The sequence below is a fragment of the Tamandua tetradactyla genome, chromosome 3, assembly GCF_023851605.1.
Source record: "Tamandua tetradactyla isolate mTamTet1 chromosome 3, mTamTet1.pri, whole genome shotgun sequence".
Classification (NCBI taxonomy): Eukaryota; Metazoa; Chordata; class Mammalia; order Pilosa; family Myrmecophagidae; genus Tamandua; species Tamandua tetradactyla.
In genome coordinates, this window is record NC_135329.1 from 149,327,000 (window position 1) to 149,339,107 (window position 12,108).

At 35.1% G+C, this 12,108-nt stretch overlaps 1 long non-coding RNA gene across 3 annotated transcripts in view; it reads right to left on the reverse strand.

The window, feature by feature from the left end:
- Positions 1 to 11,853, reverse strand: part of LOC143677801 (uncharacterized) — a 177,802-nt gene extending 165,949 nt beyond the window's left edge. For all 3 annotated transcript variants that reach the window (XR_013172890.1, XR_013172892.1, XR_013172891.1), the window contains exon 1: positions 11,770 to 11,853. This is a non-coding gene — a long non-coding RNA (uncharacterized LOC143677801). The remainder of the gene's footprint in view (positions 1 to 11,769) is intronic.
- Between the last annotated feature and the right edge of the window lie 255 nt (positions 11,854 to 12,108).

Genomic DNA, 12,108 nt, shown 5'->3' on the forward strand with positions numbered 1-12,108 from the left:
GCAATGTGTTAGCATGAAATTGTGATTCTGTCAGGAAGAATCTTTAAAAAAAGCCCAAAAAAAAGAAGAAAAAAAAAGGCCTTCGCAAAGCAGAATCTCCTCTCTTACCATTCTCAAAGTCTTGGTTCACATTTTGATAGGCAGTATAGGATTGTAGTCAAGAGTACAGACAATGGAAACAGATCATGCGGGCTCAAATCCAGCTTCCTGACTTAATTGACCTTGGGCAAATTACTTAAACTCTCTGGACTTCAGTTTCCTCATCTTTAGAATGGGGGTGATGATGATAATAAGATATACCTCATAGGGTTATTGTTAGGATTAAATGAGTAATATATAGCATTTACAAGAGTGGCTGGCATGTAGTAAGTATTAGTTTTTTTGCTATTACAACTTCAGAACTATTCTGCTGAGGATGGGAGGAGGTGAAGCAGGCATGAATTTAAATAGGATACCAAATGCCATTATCTTACCATAAATCTAAAAGCACTCTCTGGGTGTTTTGTTTGTTTCTTTTTTTGCTTTTGTTTTTATCAGTGGCTACTGAGTGACAACGAGCTAGTAATTCTGAACTTCAGCCCCTCATCTATTAAATGGTGCTAACTGAAAAGATACATGTAAATTACCTGGCATTCAGTAAACATTAATATTAGCTGCTATAGCAAACGTAAAATAATCTGTAATTATGCCTGCTTTAATACTATAATGAGATAACACAAGTCGAGTAAAATGATTTAATATTTATTAAACAAAGTGTTAATACATAGTTTCCTTTCTCTCCACACTTTCTTTTTAGAGTCCATGCAAATACATATCATCTATTCCTGAATTGTCTTTGCCTTTCCCTCCTTTGCCAGCTAGACTTGGAAGTTCAAAGAATGGAAAGAGTCAATGATTGTGTAAATTCCACCTATCACCAAGACCCGTCACAAACCCATATTTGACTAGTAAGTCTTTATTGAAAGTGAGGATTTATTTGGTATATCTAGTTGAAAAAAGGTAGTAGGGTTTCAGGCAAATAGCAGACTAGATCTTAATAATTTTATGCAAAGTGGTCCTGGCCTTATAATGCCTCAGGTGCCTATCAAAAGCAAATGCAAATCCTTTGTGGTACTGTTTGCAGATGATATGATACTATATGTTGAAAACCCAAAAAAAAAAAAAAAACAGCAAAACTACTAGAGCTAATAAGTGAGTACGGCAAAGTGGCAGGTTACAAGATCAACACTCAAACATCAGTAGTGTTTCTATACACTAGCAATGAACAATCTGAGGGGGAAATCAAGAAAAGAAATCCATTTACAATTGCAACCAAAAGAATAAAACATTGGGGAACAAATTTACCTAAGGATTCAAAAGACCTATACAAAGAAAACTACAAGAAATTGCTAAAAGACATCACAGAAGACCTAAATAAACAGAAGGGCATACCGTGTTCGTGGATTGGAAGATGAAATATAGTTAAGATGTTAATTCTACCTAAATTGATTTATAGATTCAATGCAATACCAGTTAAAATTCCAAAACCTTACTTTTCAGAAATAGAAAAACCAATAACCAAATTTATCTGGAATGGCAGGGTGCTCGGAATAGCTAAAAATATCCTGTGAAAGAAAAATGAAGTCAGAGGTCTAAAACTACCTGACTTGAAGGCGTATTATGAAGCTACATTGGTCAAAATAGTATGGTACTGGCATAAAGATCATATGCTGACCAATGGAATCGAATAGAGTGTTCAGATATAGACTCTCTCATTTATGGACAATTTATTTTATTTATTTATTTATTTATTTATTTATTTATTTATTTATTTATTTATTTTGCATGGGCAGGCACCAAGAATCGAATGGACAATTGATCTTTGATAAGGCAGTCAAGCCAACTTACCTGGGACAGAACAGTCTCTTCAATAAATGGTGCCTAGAGAACTGGATATCCACATGCAAAAGAATGAAAGAGGATCCATATCTCACACCCTATACAAAAATTAATTCAAAATAGATCAAAGACCTAAACATTAGATCTAATACCACAAAACTTTTAGAAGAAAATGTAGGGAAATATCTTATAAATCTTATAATAGGAGGTGGTTTCCTAGATCTTACATCCAAAGCATGAGCATTGAAGAAAGAAACAAATAAATGGGAACTCCTCAAAATTAAACACTTATGTGCATCAAAAAACTTTGTTAGGAAAGTAAAAAAGTCTGCACAATGGGAGACAATATTTGGAAAAGCGGTATCAGATAAGGATCTAGTATCCAGAACATATAAACAAATTGTTCAACTCAGCAACAAAAAGACAAACAACCTGATTACAAATGGGCAAAAGACATGAACAGACACTTCTCAGAAGAGGAAATACAAATGGCTGAAAGGCACATGAAAAGATGCTCAACTTACCTGGCTATTAGGGAAATGCAAATCAAAACCACAATGAGATATCATCTCACACTCACTAGAATGGCTACGATCAATAAAACAGAAAATGACAAGTGCTGGAGAGGATGTGGAAAAAGAGGCACACTTATCCACTGTTGGTGGGAATGTAAAATAGTACAACAGCTGTGGAAGGCAGTTTAGTGGTTTCTCAAGAAGCTAAGTATAGAATTGCCATATGATACGGCAATACTATTGCTAGGTATCTACTCAGAGGACATGAGGGCAAGGACACAAACAGACATTTGCACACCAATGTTTATAGCAGCATTATTTATAATTGCCAATAAATGGAAAGAGCCCAAATGTCCATCAACAGAAGAGTGGCTAAACAAGCTGTGGTATATACATACAATGGAATATTACACAGCTGTAAGACAGAATAAAGTCATAAAGCATATAACAACATGGATGAACCTTGAGGACATTATGCTGAGTGAGATTAGCCAGAAACAAAAGGACAAATACTGTATGGTCTTACTATATGAACTAACATTAATGAATGAACTTGGAGAATTTCAGTTAAGAACAGAGACCATCAGGACATAGAAATAGGGTAGAGATATTGGGTAATTGGAGCTGAAGGGACACATATTGTGCAACAGGACTGATTGTAAAAACTCAGAAATGGGTAGCACAATACTACCTAACTGTAGTACAATAATGTTAGTACACTGAATGAAGCTGAATGTGAGAATGATAGAGGGAGGAGGGCTTGGGGCACAAATGAAATCAGAAGGAAAGATAGACGATAAAGACTGAGACGGTATAATTTAGGAATACCTAGAGTGTACAATGATAGCAACTAAACATACAAATTAAAAAATGTTTTTGCATGAGGAAGAACAAAGTAATATCAGTATTGCAGGGTGTTGAAAATAGATGGTAATTCATATTTTAAAACTTTAGCTTATATGTGAGACTAAAGCTAAAAATGTTTATTTGGCACAAAATTTATATTTTGACTAGTGCATCTCCTAATATAATATATACAGACAGTTTAATTGATTACTATAAGTGCATGGAACCTTGAGTAGGGCATGAGATTTTGTAGGTTTGTCCAGAGGGATGCCCCAATAAATCCCAGAGTGATTTGGACAATGAATAAAAGAATGTTTGCAAAGTCCCCTTGGGGGAATGGTGAAAAAGAGGCAAAATTCAACTTTCCCACTTGGAGAAGGCCTGATAACCTCGCAAGCACGCACTGAGGACAACAAAATCAATAGGCTGAACCTTCAATCTGGGTTATTTCATATGAAACTTATCCCCACAAAGGACAGGCTAAGCCAACTTAAAATTACGCCTAAGAACCCCCAGAGAACCTCTTTTATTGCTTAGATGTGGCCTATCTCTCAGCCAACACAGCAAGCTAACTCACTGTCCTCCCCCTCCTCCCCACTCTATATGGGACATGACTCCCAGGGATGTAAACCTCCCGGACAATATGGGACAGAAATCCTGGAATGAGGTGAGACTCAGCATCCCAGCTTGAGAGCATTTTCCCCTTGAGAAAACCTTCTCAGCTGAAAGGGGGAAGAGAGAAATGAGACAAAATAGAATGTCAGTGGTTGAGAGATTTTAAATAGAACCGAGAGGCTATCCTGGTGATTATTTTTACGCATTGTATAGATAACCCCTTTTTAGTTTAAGGTGTATTAGAGAGGCTGGAGGGAAGTGCCTGAAACTGTAGAGCTGTGTCCCAGTAGCCACATTTCTTTAAAATGATTGTATGATGATATAGCTTTCGCAAAGTGACTATGTGATTATGAAAACCTTGTTCTAATGCTCCTTTTATCTACAGTATGGACAGATGAGTAAAAAATATGGATTAAAAGTAAATAATAGGGAGAACAAGTGTTAATATAAACTGGGTAGAGGGAAAAAATTTTAAATAGAATAAAAATTAAAAACAAGGAATAGAACAAAAAAAATTCTTTGTGGTAGAATCCAAGATCACAGGACAAAAAAGAATCTCCATGGATAAATTTCAAAGGAAAACTGAGCAGCTTAGTATCAAAATGACTTCAAATATAAGGAATCAAGGCCAGTAGAAACAGAAACAAAAAAAACAGACCCAAAACTTCAGTTACTTAAATCATCAGATGAAGAAAATGTAAAAGCATGTTTAATTCTAGAAATAAAAACAAGTAACAACTGAAATTAAGCATGCAACAGACAGATCTAGTGGTAGATAAGACACAGCATAATAGGGAGAAATCATGAAGTGGAAGACAGATTAAAGAAATTATCAAGAATGAAAGCTGATGAAGTCAGCAAAGTTGCAGTGAACAAGATGAACTCAAAATTCGGTTTGTTTTTATAAACCAGCAATGAGCAGCCCAAAAAAGGAAATCAAGAAAACAACTCCATGTACAATAATATCTAAAAGAATAAAATCTAAGAATAAATTTAACCAAGGATAAAAGAGACATATACTAAAAACTACAAAACGCTGCTGAAAGAAACCAAAGAACATCTAAATAAATGGAAAGGCATCCCTTGTTCATCCCATGTTCAGGAAGACTTTTATCAATACTACCCAAAACAATCTCCAGGTCCAATGCAATCCCCATCAGAATTCCAGCAACCTTTTTGCAGAAATGGGAACGTCAATATTTAAATTCATGAAATTGCAAACGGTTTACCAGTAGCCAGAACAACCTTGAAAAAGAAGAACAAAGTTGGAGGATTCACCTTCCGATTTCAAAATTTACTACAAAGCTACAGTAATCAAACTGTGTGATACTGGCCTAAGGACAGACACATAGCCCACTTCAGTAGAACTGAGAGTCCAAAAACCTATACATCCACGATCAATTGATTATTGACAATGGTGTCAATTCCACTCACTGGGGAAATAATAACCTCCTGAATGAATCATGCTAGAAAAACTAGATAGCCATATGTAAAAGAATGAAATTGGGCCCCTACTTCATACCATATACAAAAAATTAACTCAAAATGGATCAACAACCTAAATATCAGAGCTAAATCCATAAAACTCTTAGGAAAAAAACATAGGGGTAAATCTTCATGACCTTGTATTTGGCAACAAATTTTCAGATATAACACCAAAAGCATGGTGGCAAAAGAAAAAATTGATAAATTGGACTTCATCAAAATTGAAAACTTTGGGGCATCAAAAGACATTATTAAGAAAGTGAAAAGTCAATCTACAGAATGGGAGAAAATAGTTGTAAATCATATATCTGATCAGGGTTTAACATCCAGAATATATAAAGAACTACTACAACTCAACTTAAAAAGACAAACAACCCAATTTTAAAACAGAAAAAAAGACTTGAATAGACATGTTTCCAAAGATATACAAATAGCCAGTAAGCACATGAAAAATATATTCAACATCATTAGCCATTAGGGAACTGGCAAAACAAAAATCACAACAAAATGTCACTTCACACTCACTAGGATGGCTATTATTTTTAAATGGAAAATAACAATTGTTGGCAAAATATGTAAAAATTGGAGCCCTCATGCATTGCTGGTGGATAGTAAAATTGTACAGCCATTGTGGAAAATAGTTTGGTGCTCCTCAAATAAATAAAATTACTATTTGACCCAGTATTTTCAATCCTACATACATATCCAAATGAATTGAAAGCACAGGCTCAAACTGATATTTGTACACCAATATTCACAGCACATTATTCACAATAGCCAAAGATGGAAACAATCCAAGTATCTATCAACAGATGGATAAACAAAATGTAATATATACATATAATACATTGTAAATCTTGACAAACATACATACAGTGGAATATTATTCAGCTATTAAAAGGGAGAAGTCTGATACTTGCTACAACACAGATGAACCTTAAAGATATAATATTAAGTGAAATAACCCAGACACAAAAGGACAAATATTGTGTGCTTTCACTTATGTGAAATATATAGAATAAGCAAAATCACAGAGACAGAAAGTAGATTAGCAATTACCAGAGACTGAGCACAGAAAAAATAGAGAGTTATTATTTAATGGGTACAGAATTTCTGTTTTGAGTGATGGAAAAGCTTTGATATGAATGGTAGTGATGGATAGAGTTTGATATGGGTTACAATTATACCATCTAAATGGTTAAAAATGGCAATTTTATGTTAAATATATGTTACCACAATTTTAAAATTAATAAATTTAAAAGAATGAAAGTGAAAAAGACAAAAGAGTCTTTTAAATGAATGAAAGTTTATATTAATTATGGTAAGCTATGTCACAGGGACAAATAGATCAAAATACAAATGTTTCAAAGACAGCAGAAGTCCACATAATAGCCCAAATTGAGTGCTTTTGGTCTGTAAGTGCAGTAATTCAGGAACTAGAGCTCCCTCCATCTCATGGATCTGCCAACCACTGAGCCTCAGACTCCTACTTTGTCTGTATTTGGCTGGCAAAACCCCTTAGAGCATAGGGAAGACGCATTCAAAAACCATTTAGAGCTGAATACAAAGAAAATATTGCATATCAAAACTTACTTTATAGTGGGAGAAAGATCAAAGGTGATGGTGGAGTTATACAGAGAAGGTAGGGTTTAACAAACAAGTATGACTGCTGAATCATAATATTAATATTTCTTTTAGTCTCCAGTATCTTAGAGTAGCTAGAAATAAAAACCTTAAATCGTGGAATTGTAACCCATACCAAACTCTAAAATCTGTTCTACAACTAATTGTTGAGATGTGGTTTGAAATTTATTGCTTTTTTTCTATATACGTTATTTTTCACAAAAAAGAAAATATATTAAAAAAGGGAAAATATATATATTTCTTCTAGCTTTCAGTGTTTTGGAGCAGCTAGAAGAAAAAATCTGAAATAATGGAATGTTAACCCATAATAAACTCTGAAATCTGTCCTGTACTTACTTGTTGAAGTATAACTTTAAAAATCATTGCTTTTTTCCTTTTCTTTGTATAAATATTATATTTAATGATAAAAAAACATTTTAAAAAATTTACTTTATAAAACTAAAGAAATCATAGAGAAAAATGTGTGGCCTAACTGCTTAAATTAGAAAAGAAGAAAAGCTGGAGGGAAAAAAGTGAGAACTGCATCCATCTTAAGAAGTTAGTAAAAGAAAAAGAGAATGCACCCAAAGAAGGTAGAAGGAATGGAATAATAAAATACGAACAAAAATTAATTAAATGGGAGGTAAAAGACTTAAAAACCAAAAGTTGGTTCTCTGAAAAAGCCAATAAAGTTGACAAATCGTTGACAGTATTAAGAAACAAGAGACAAATCCTCCCAAATTAAATTAAAATAGTATGTATATGAAATAAAAATATTACATAAATACATGAAATTTAAATGGAACTTAAACCGGGATGCTGTAGATATTAAGTAATTAAGAGATGTATGAACATTTGAAAACTTAGCTGAAATGATCTCTGTAAAATAAAACTTACCTAAACTGATTAAAGAAATCAAAACTCGGGCGGGCCATGGTGGCTCAGCAGGCAAGAATGCTTGCCTGCCATGCCAGAGGACCCGGGTTTGATTCCCAGTGCCTGCCCATGTAAAAAAAAATAATAAATAAATAAATAAATAAAAACTCAAATGGTCCTATAACCATTAAAGAAATTTAAACAGTAGTTTAAAATCTTTCACCAGAGAAAATGCCAGGCCCAGAAGATTTTGCTGGCCAAGTTCTACTTACTATTCAAGAAACAATTCTGATTTTACACAAAGTATTTCAAATCACAGTACAAAAAAAATAGAAGCATTACTCAACTCATTTTCTGACATTAATATAACTCATGATGCCAAAATTCAATGGCCCAACAGAGACATAACAAACCAATCTTACTCAACACAGATGCAAAAATTCCAGACAAAACATTAGTAAACTGAATCCCTCCAAAAAACTATAAAACTTTATTGAAAAAATATTAAAGAAGAGCTTAATTGCTGAAGAGATATATGATGTGATAGATACTTTTTAAAAGGGAAGGAGTTATAGAAACTTAGACCAATGGAACAGCACAGAGAGCCCAGAAACAAACCCATACATGTAAGAACACAACATACGGCAGAGATAACATTGCAGATTAGTGGAGAAAAGATGGATTTTTTCTTCAACAACTAGGCGGTAACAATCTGTTTTCAATACAAGAAAACAAAATTAAACTCATACCTCACACCATACACAAAATTCAGTTCCAGGTAGAATAAAAGTCTGATTGTGAAAGACAAGACTGTAGAACTTTTAGAAGATAATATAGAACATCTTCATTCTGGTTTGCTAGATGCCAGAATGCAATATACCAGAAATAGAATGGCTTTTAAAAGGGGGAATTTAGTAAGTTGCTAGTTTACAGTTCTAAGGCTGAGAAAATGTCCCAATTACAACAAGTCTATAGAAATGTCCAATCAAAGGCATCCAAGGAACGATACCTTGGTTCAAGAAGGCCGATGAAGTTCAGGGTTTCTCTCTCAGCTGGAAGGGCACATGGCAAGCAAGGTGTCATCTGCTAGCTTTCTCTCCTGGCTTCCTGTCTCATGAGGCAACTCAGGAGGCGTTTTCCTTCATCTCCAAAGATCGCTGGCTTGTGGGCTCTCTGTTTCTCGTGGCTATGTCATTCTTCTCTGCTCTCTCTGAATCTCTCTCATTCTCCAAAATGTTTCCTCTTTTATAGGACTCTAGTAAACCAATCAAGACCCACCCAAATGGGTGGAGAAACATCTCCCCTAATCCATCTTAACAATCACTCTTTATTGGGCTACATCTCCAGGGAGATGATCTAACTACATAGGGTATTGAATGGAGATTATTCTGCCTCTATGAAAAGGGATTTTGATTAAAATGTGGCTTTTCTGGGGTCCACCACAGATTCAAACCAGCACAATCTTTATGATCTCAAACTAGGAATGTTCTTAAAACCAAACATTAAAAGCACAAATTATAAAGGAAAATTTTAACTACATTAAAATCAAAATATAGATCTTCTGTTCATCAAATGACATTATAAAGAGAGTAAAAAGACAAGCTCAAAGTGAGAAAATAAATCACAGCATACATACTAACAAAGTATCAGAATACAAAATGTGTTTTTAAACTTCCACAAATCAGTAAGAATGACACAAAGCCCACAGACATGCGAAAAGATTTTCCATCTCATGAGAAATCATAGAAATTAAAAGCATGAAAGACTATTTATTTCAAAATACAAGATTTAAGAAACATGATTAATACTAATTGTTTCTGAGAATGTGTTCCAATTTTCCAATCCTAAGCATATAGGCTATATGTGCACCAAGAAACATATATAAAAACACATGTAGGGCTGGCAATGGTGACTCAGCAGGCAGAGTTGTCACCTGCCATGCTAGAGACCCAGGTTTGATTTCCGGTGTCTGCCCATGCAGAAAATAAAAAAAAAAAACACATAAAATGGCATAGTTCATAACAGTAAAAGCTAGAAAACAACCTAGATCAATAAGTTATGGTATATTTTCAAAATGAAATACCACATAGCAGTAAAAAGTAATGGACTACAGCTACAAATGTCAACATGGGTGGATTTCAGAAATAAAATGTTAAATTAAAAGAAATAAGTCACAAAAGAATATGAACAATGTTTTCACCAATGTAAAGTTTAAAAACAAGCCAAACTCTTCCCCCTTATGAATTTATTTCTGCAACAGCAAAGCTAAGCCTACTTATAATTATGCCTGAGTCACCCCACCCCCCAGAGAACCTCTTTTGTTGCTCAGATGTGTCCTCTCTTTCTCACTCAGCCAACTTTGCAAATAAACTCACTATGCAACCCCCCCCTCCCCAACATAGTATATGACTCCCAGGGGTGTAAATCTCCCTGGCAACATGAGACATGACTCCCAGACCTGAGCCTGGCCCTGGCATTATGGGATTGAGAATGCTTTCTTGACCAAAAGGGGAGAAAAAAATGAAACAAAATAAGGTTTCAGTGGCTAAGAGATTTCAAACAGAATTGAGAGGTTATTCTGGAGATCACACTTATGCAACCTTCAGCTAGACATTACAAATTGCCATGACACCCCAAGCTCCAACCAGTAGTATTCCTGAAAACCCTAAGAATACCCTGGGCTTCATCTTAGACTCTACAAAAGTTTTATTTTGTGAGTTTATTTTTTCAGCATCTTAAGGCCTCCAGATTATTCCTATGCCAGATAAGCTCTGAAACCCAGAGGTATCAGTCCTTCCAAGAACATAAACCAGTTTCATGCCTCTAATTTCCTCATTTGCAATATGAAGAAATTAAAATGATCACTGCCCAGATATCCCTGAAGACTGAGAGAATGATCAAATGAAAGGGAGGAAGCATAACTGAGAAGTTAAAATTTAACAAATGATTATGGCTACTGACTCATTATATAGATATTTCTTTTCAGTTTCTAGTGTATTAAAATAGCCAGAAGGAAATACCTGAAATTGTTTAACTGTAATCTAGTAGCTTTGATCTTTGATAATGATTGTATAACCATATAGCTTTTATTGTGCAACCATGTGACTAACTGTAAAAACTTTATGACTGACACTCTCATTATTCGGTGTCTGGGTAGAAGAGTAATAAAATAAAGACATGCACGAAAACGGTAATAATAAGCTGGGTATATGGGGAAAATATCTCACGTAAGCTATGGACAATAGTTATATCACTATAATAATAATCTTTCATCAATTGTAACAGATGTAACTACTGTAAAAAAATAGAACTTAAAAAAAATGTGTTATGGGGGTGCAAGAATAATTCAGTGGTAAAATTCTCGCCTGCCATGTGGGAGACCCAGGTTCAATTTCCGGCCCACGCACTTCCCCCAAAGACTTAACATAAGTGCTGTAAGACGGGATACTCACATGGACAAACAATGAAACGTGAATCCCACCACAGAGTATACAAAAATAAAAGTTATCAATTGTAACAAATTTTCCACACCAGTGCAAGTGTTGGTAGTGGGATGGTGTATGCGAATCCTGTATTTTATGCATTACTGTTCTGTAAACCCACAATTTCTCTAACAAAAATCTTTTTAATTAAAAAAAAAAAAGGCCAAAATCAACAATACCATGTTCAAAGACACATAAATGAGTAGTAACAATAAATAAGAAAGGCAAGGGCAGTGCTAACAATGTTCAGGATTGTGAACGTATCCTGAGGATAAGAGGGACACACCTAGGATTCTTCTGGGATATGGAAATATTCTAGTTCTAGGCCTGAAGGCTATATACAGTGAATTTATTTTATCTTACTTCAAACTGTACACATATACTGTTATACATTCTTTTATATGCCTCCTATATTTTCTAACAAAAAATACGATAGTTTCCAGGCTCACCATGAGATGACCATCACCCAACATGGCTGGCACAAGCACTACAAGACCACAAGTCAGAGAAAGCCTGACCTCAGGAAGCGGAAGTAGGAACTGGGTTGCCGGAAGGCCAACACTAACATTGCTCCCGGACCTCACCCCACCCCTAAACATGTGGTTCCTGTGCGAGGAGGCATCCAGAAGTACCATGCCCTGACGCTGGCCTGGAGAACTTTCCTTGGGGCTCTGAATGCTGTACTTGCAAAGCCAGGGTCACTGACGCACTCTGCAATGTGTCCAAAAACCAGGCGGTCCGCGCTGGCACCCTGGTGAAGATATGCATGGTGTCTCTCGCCGACACAG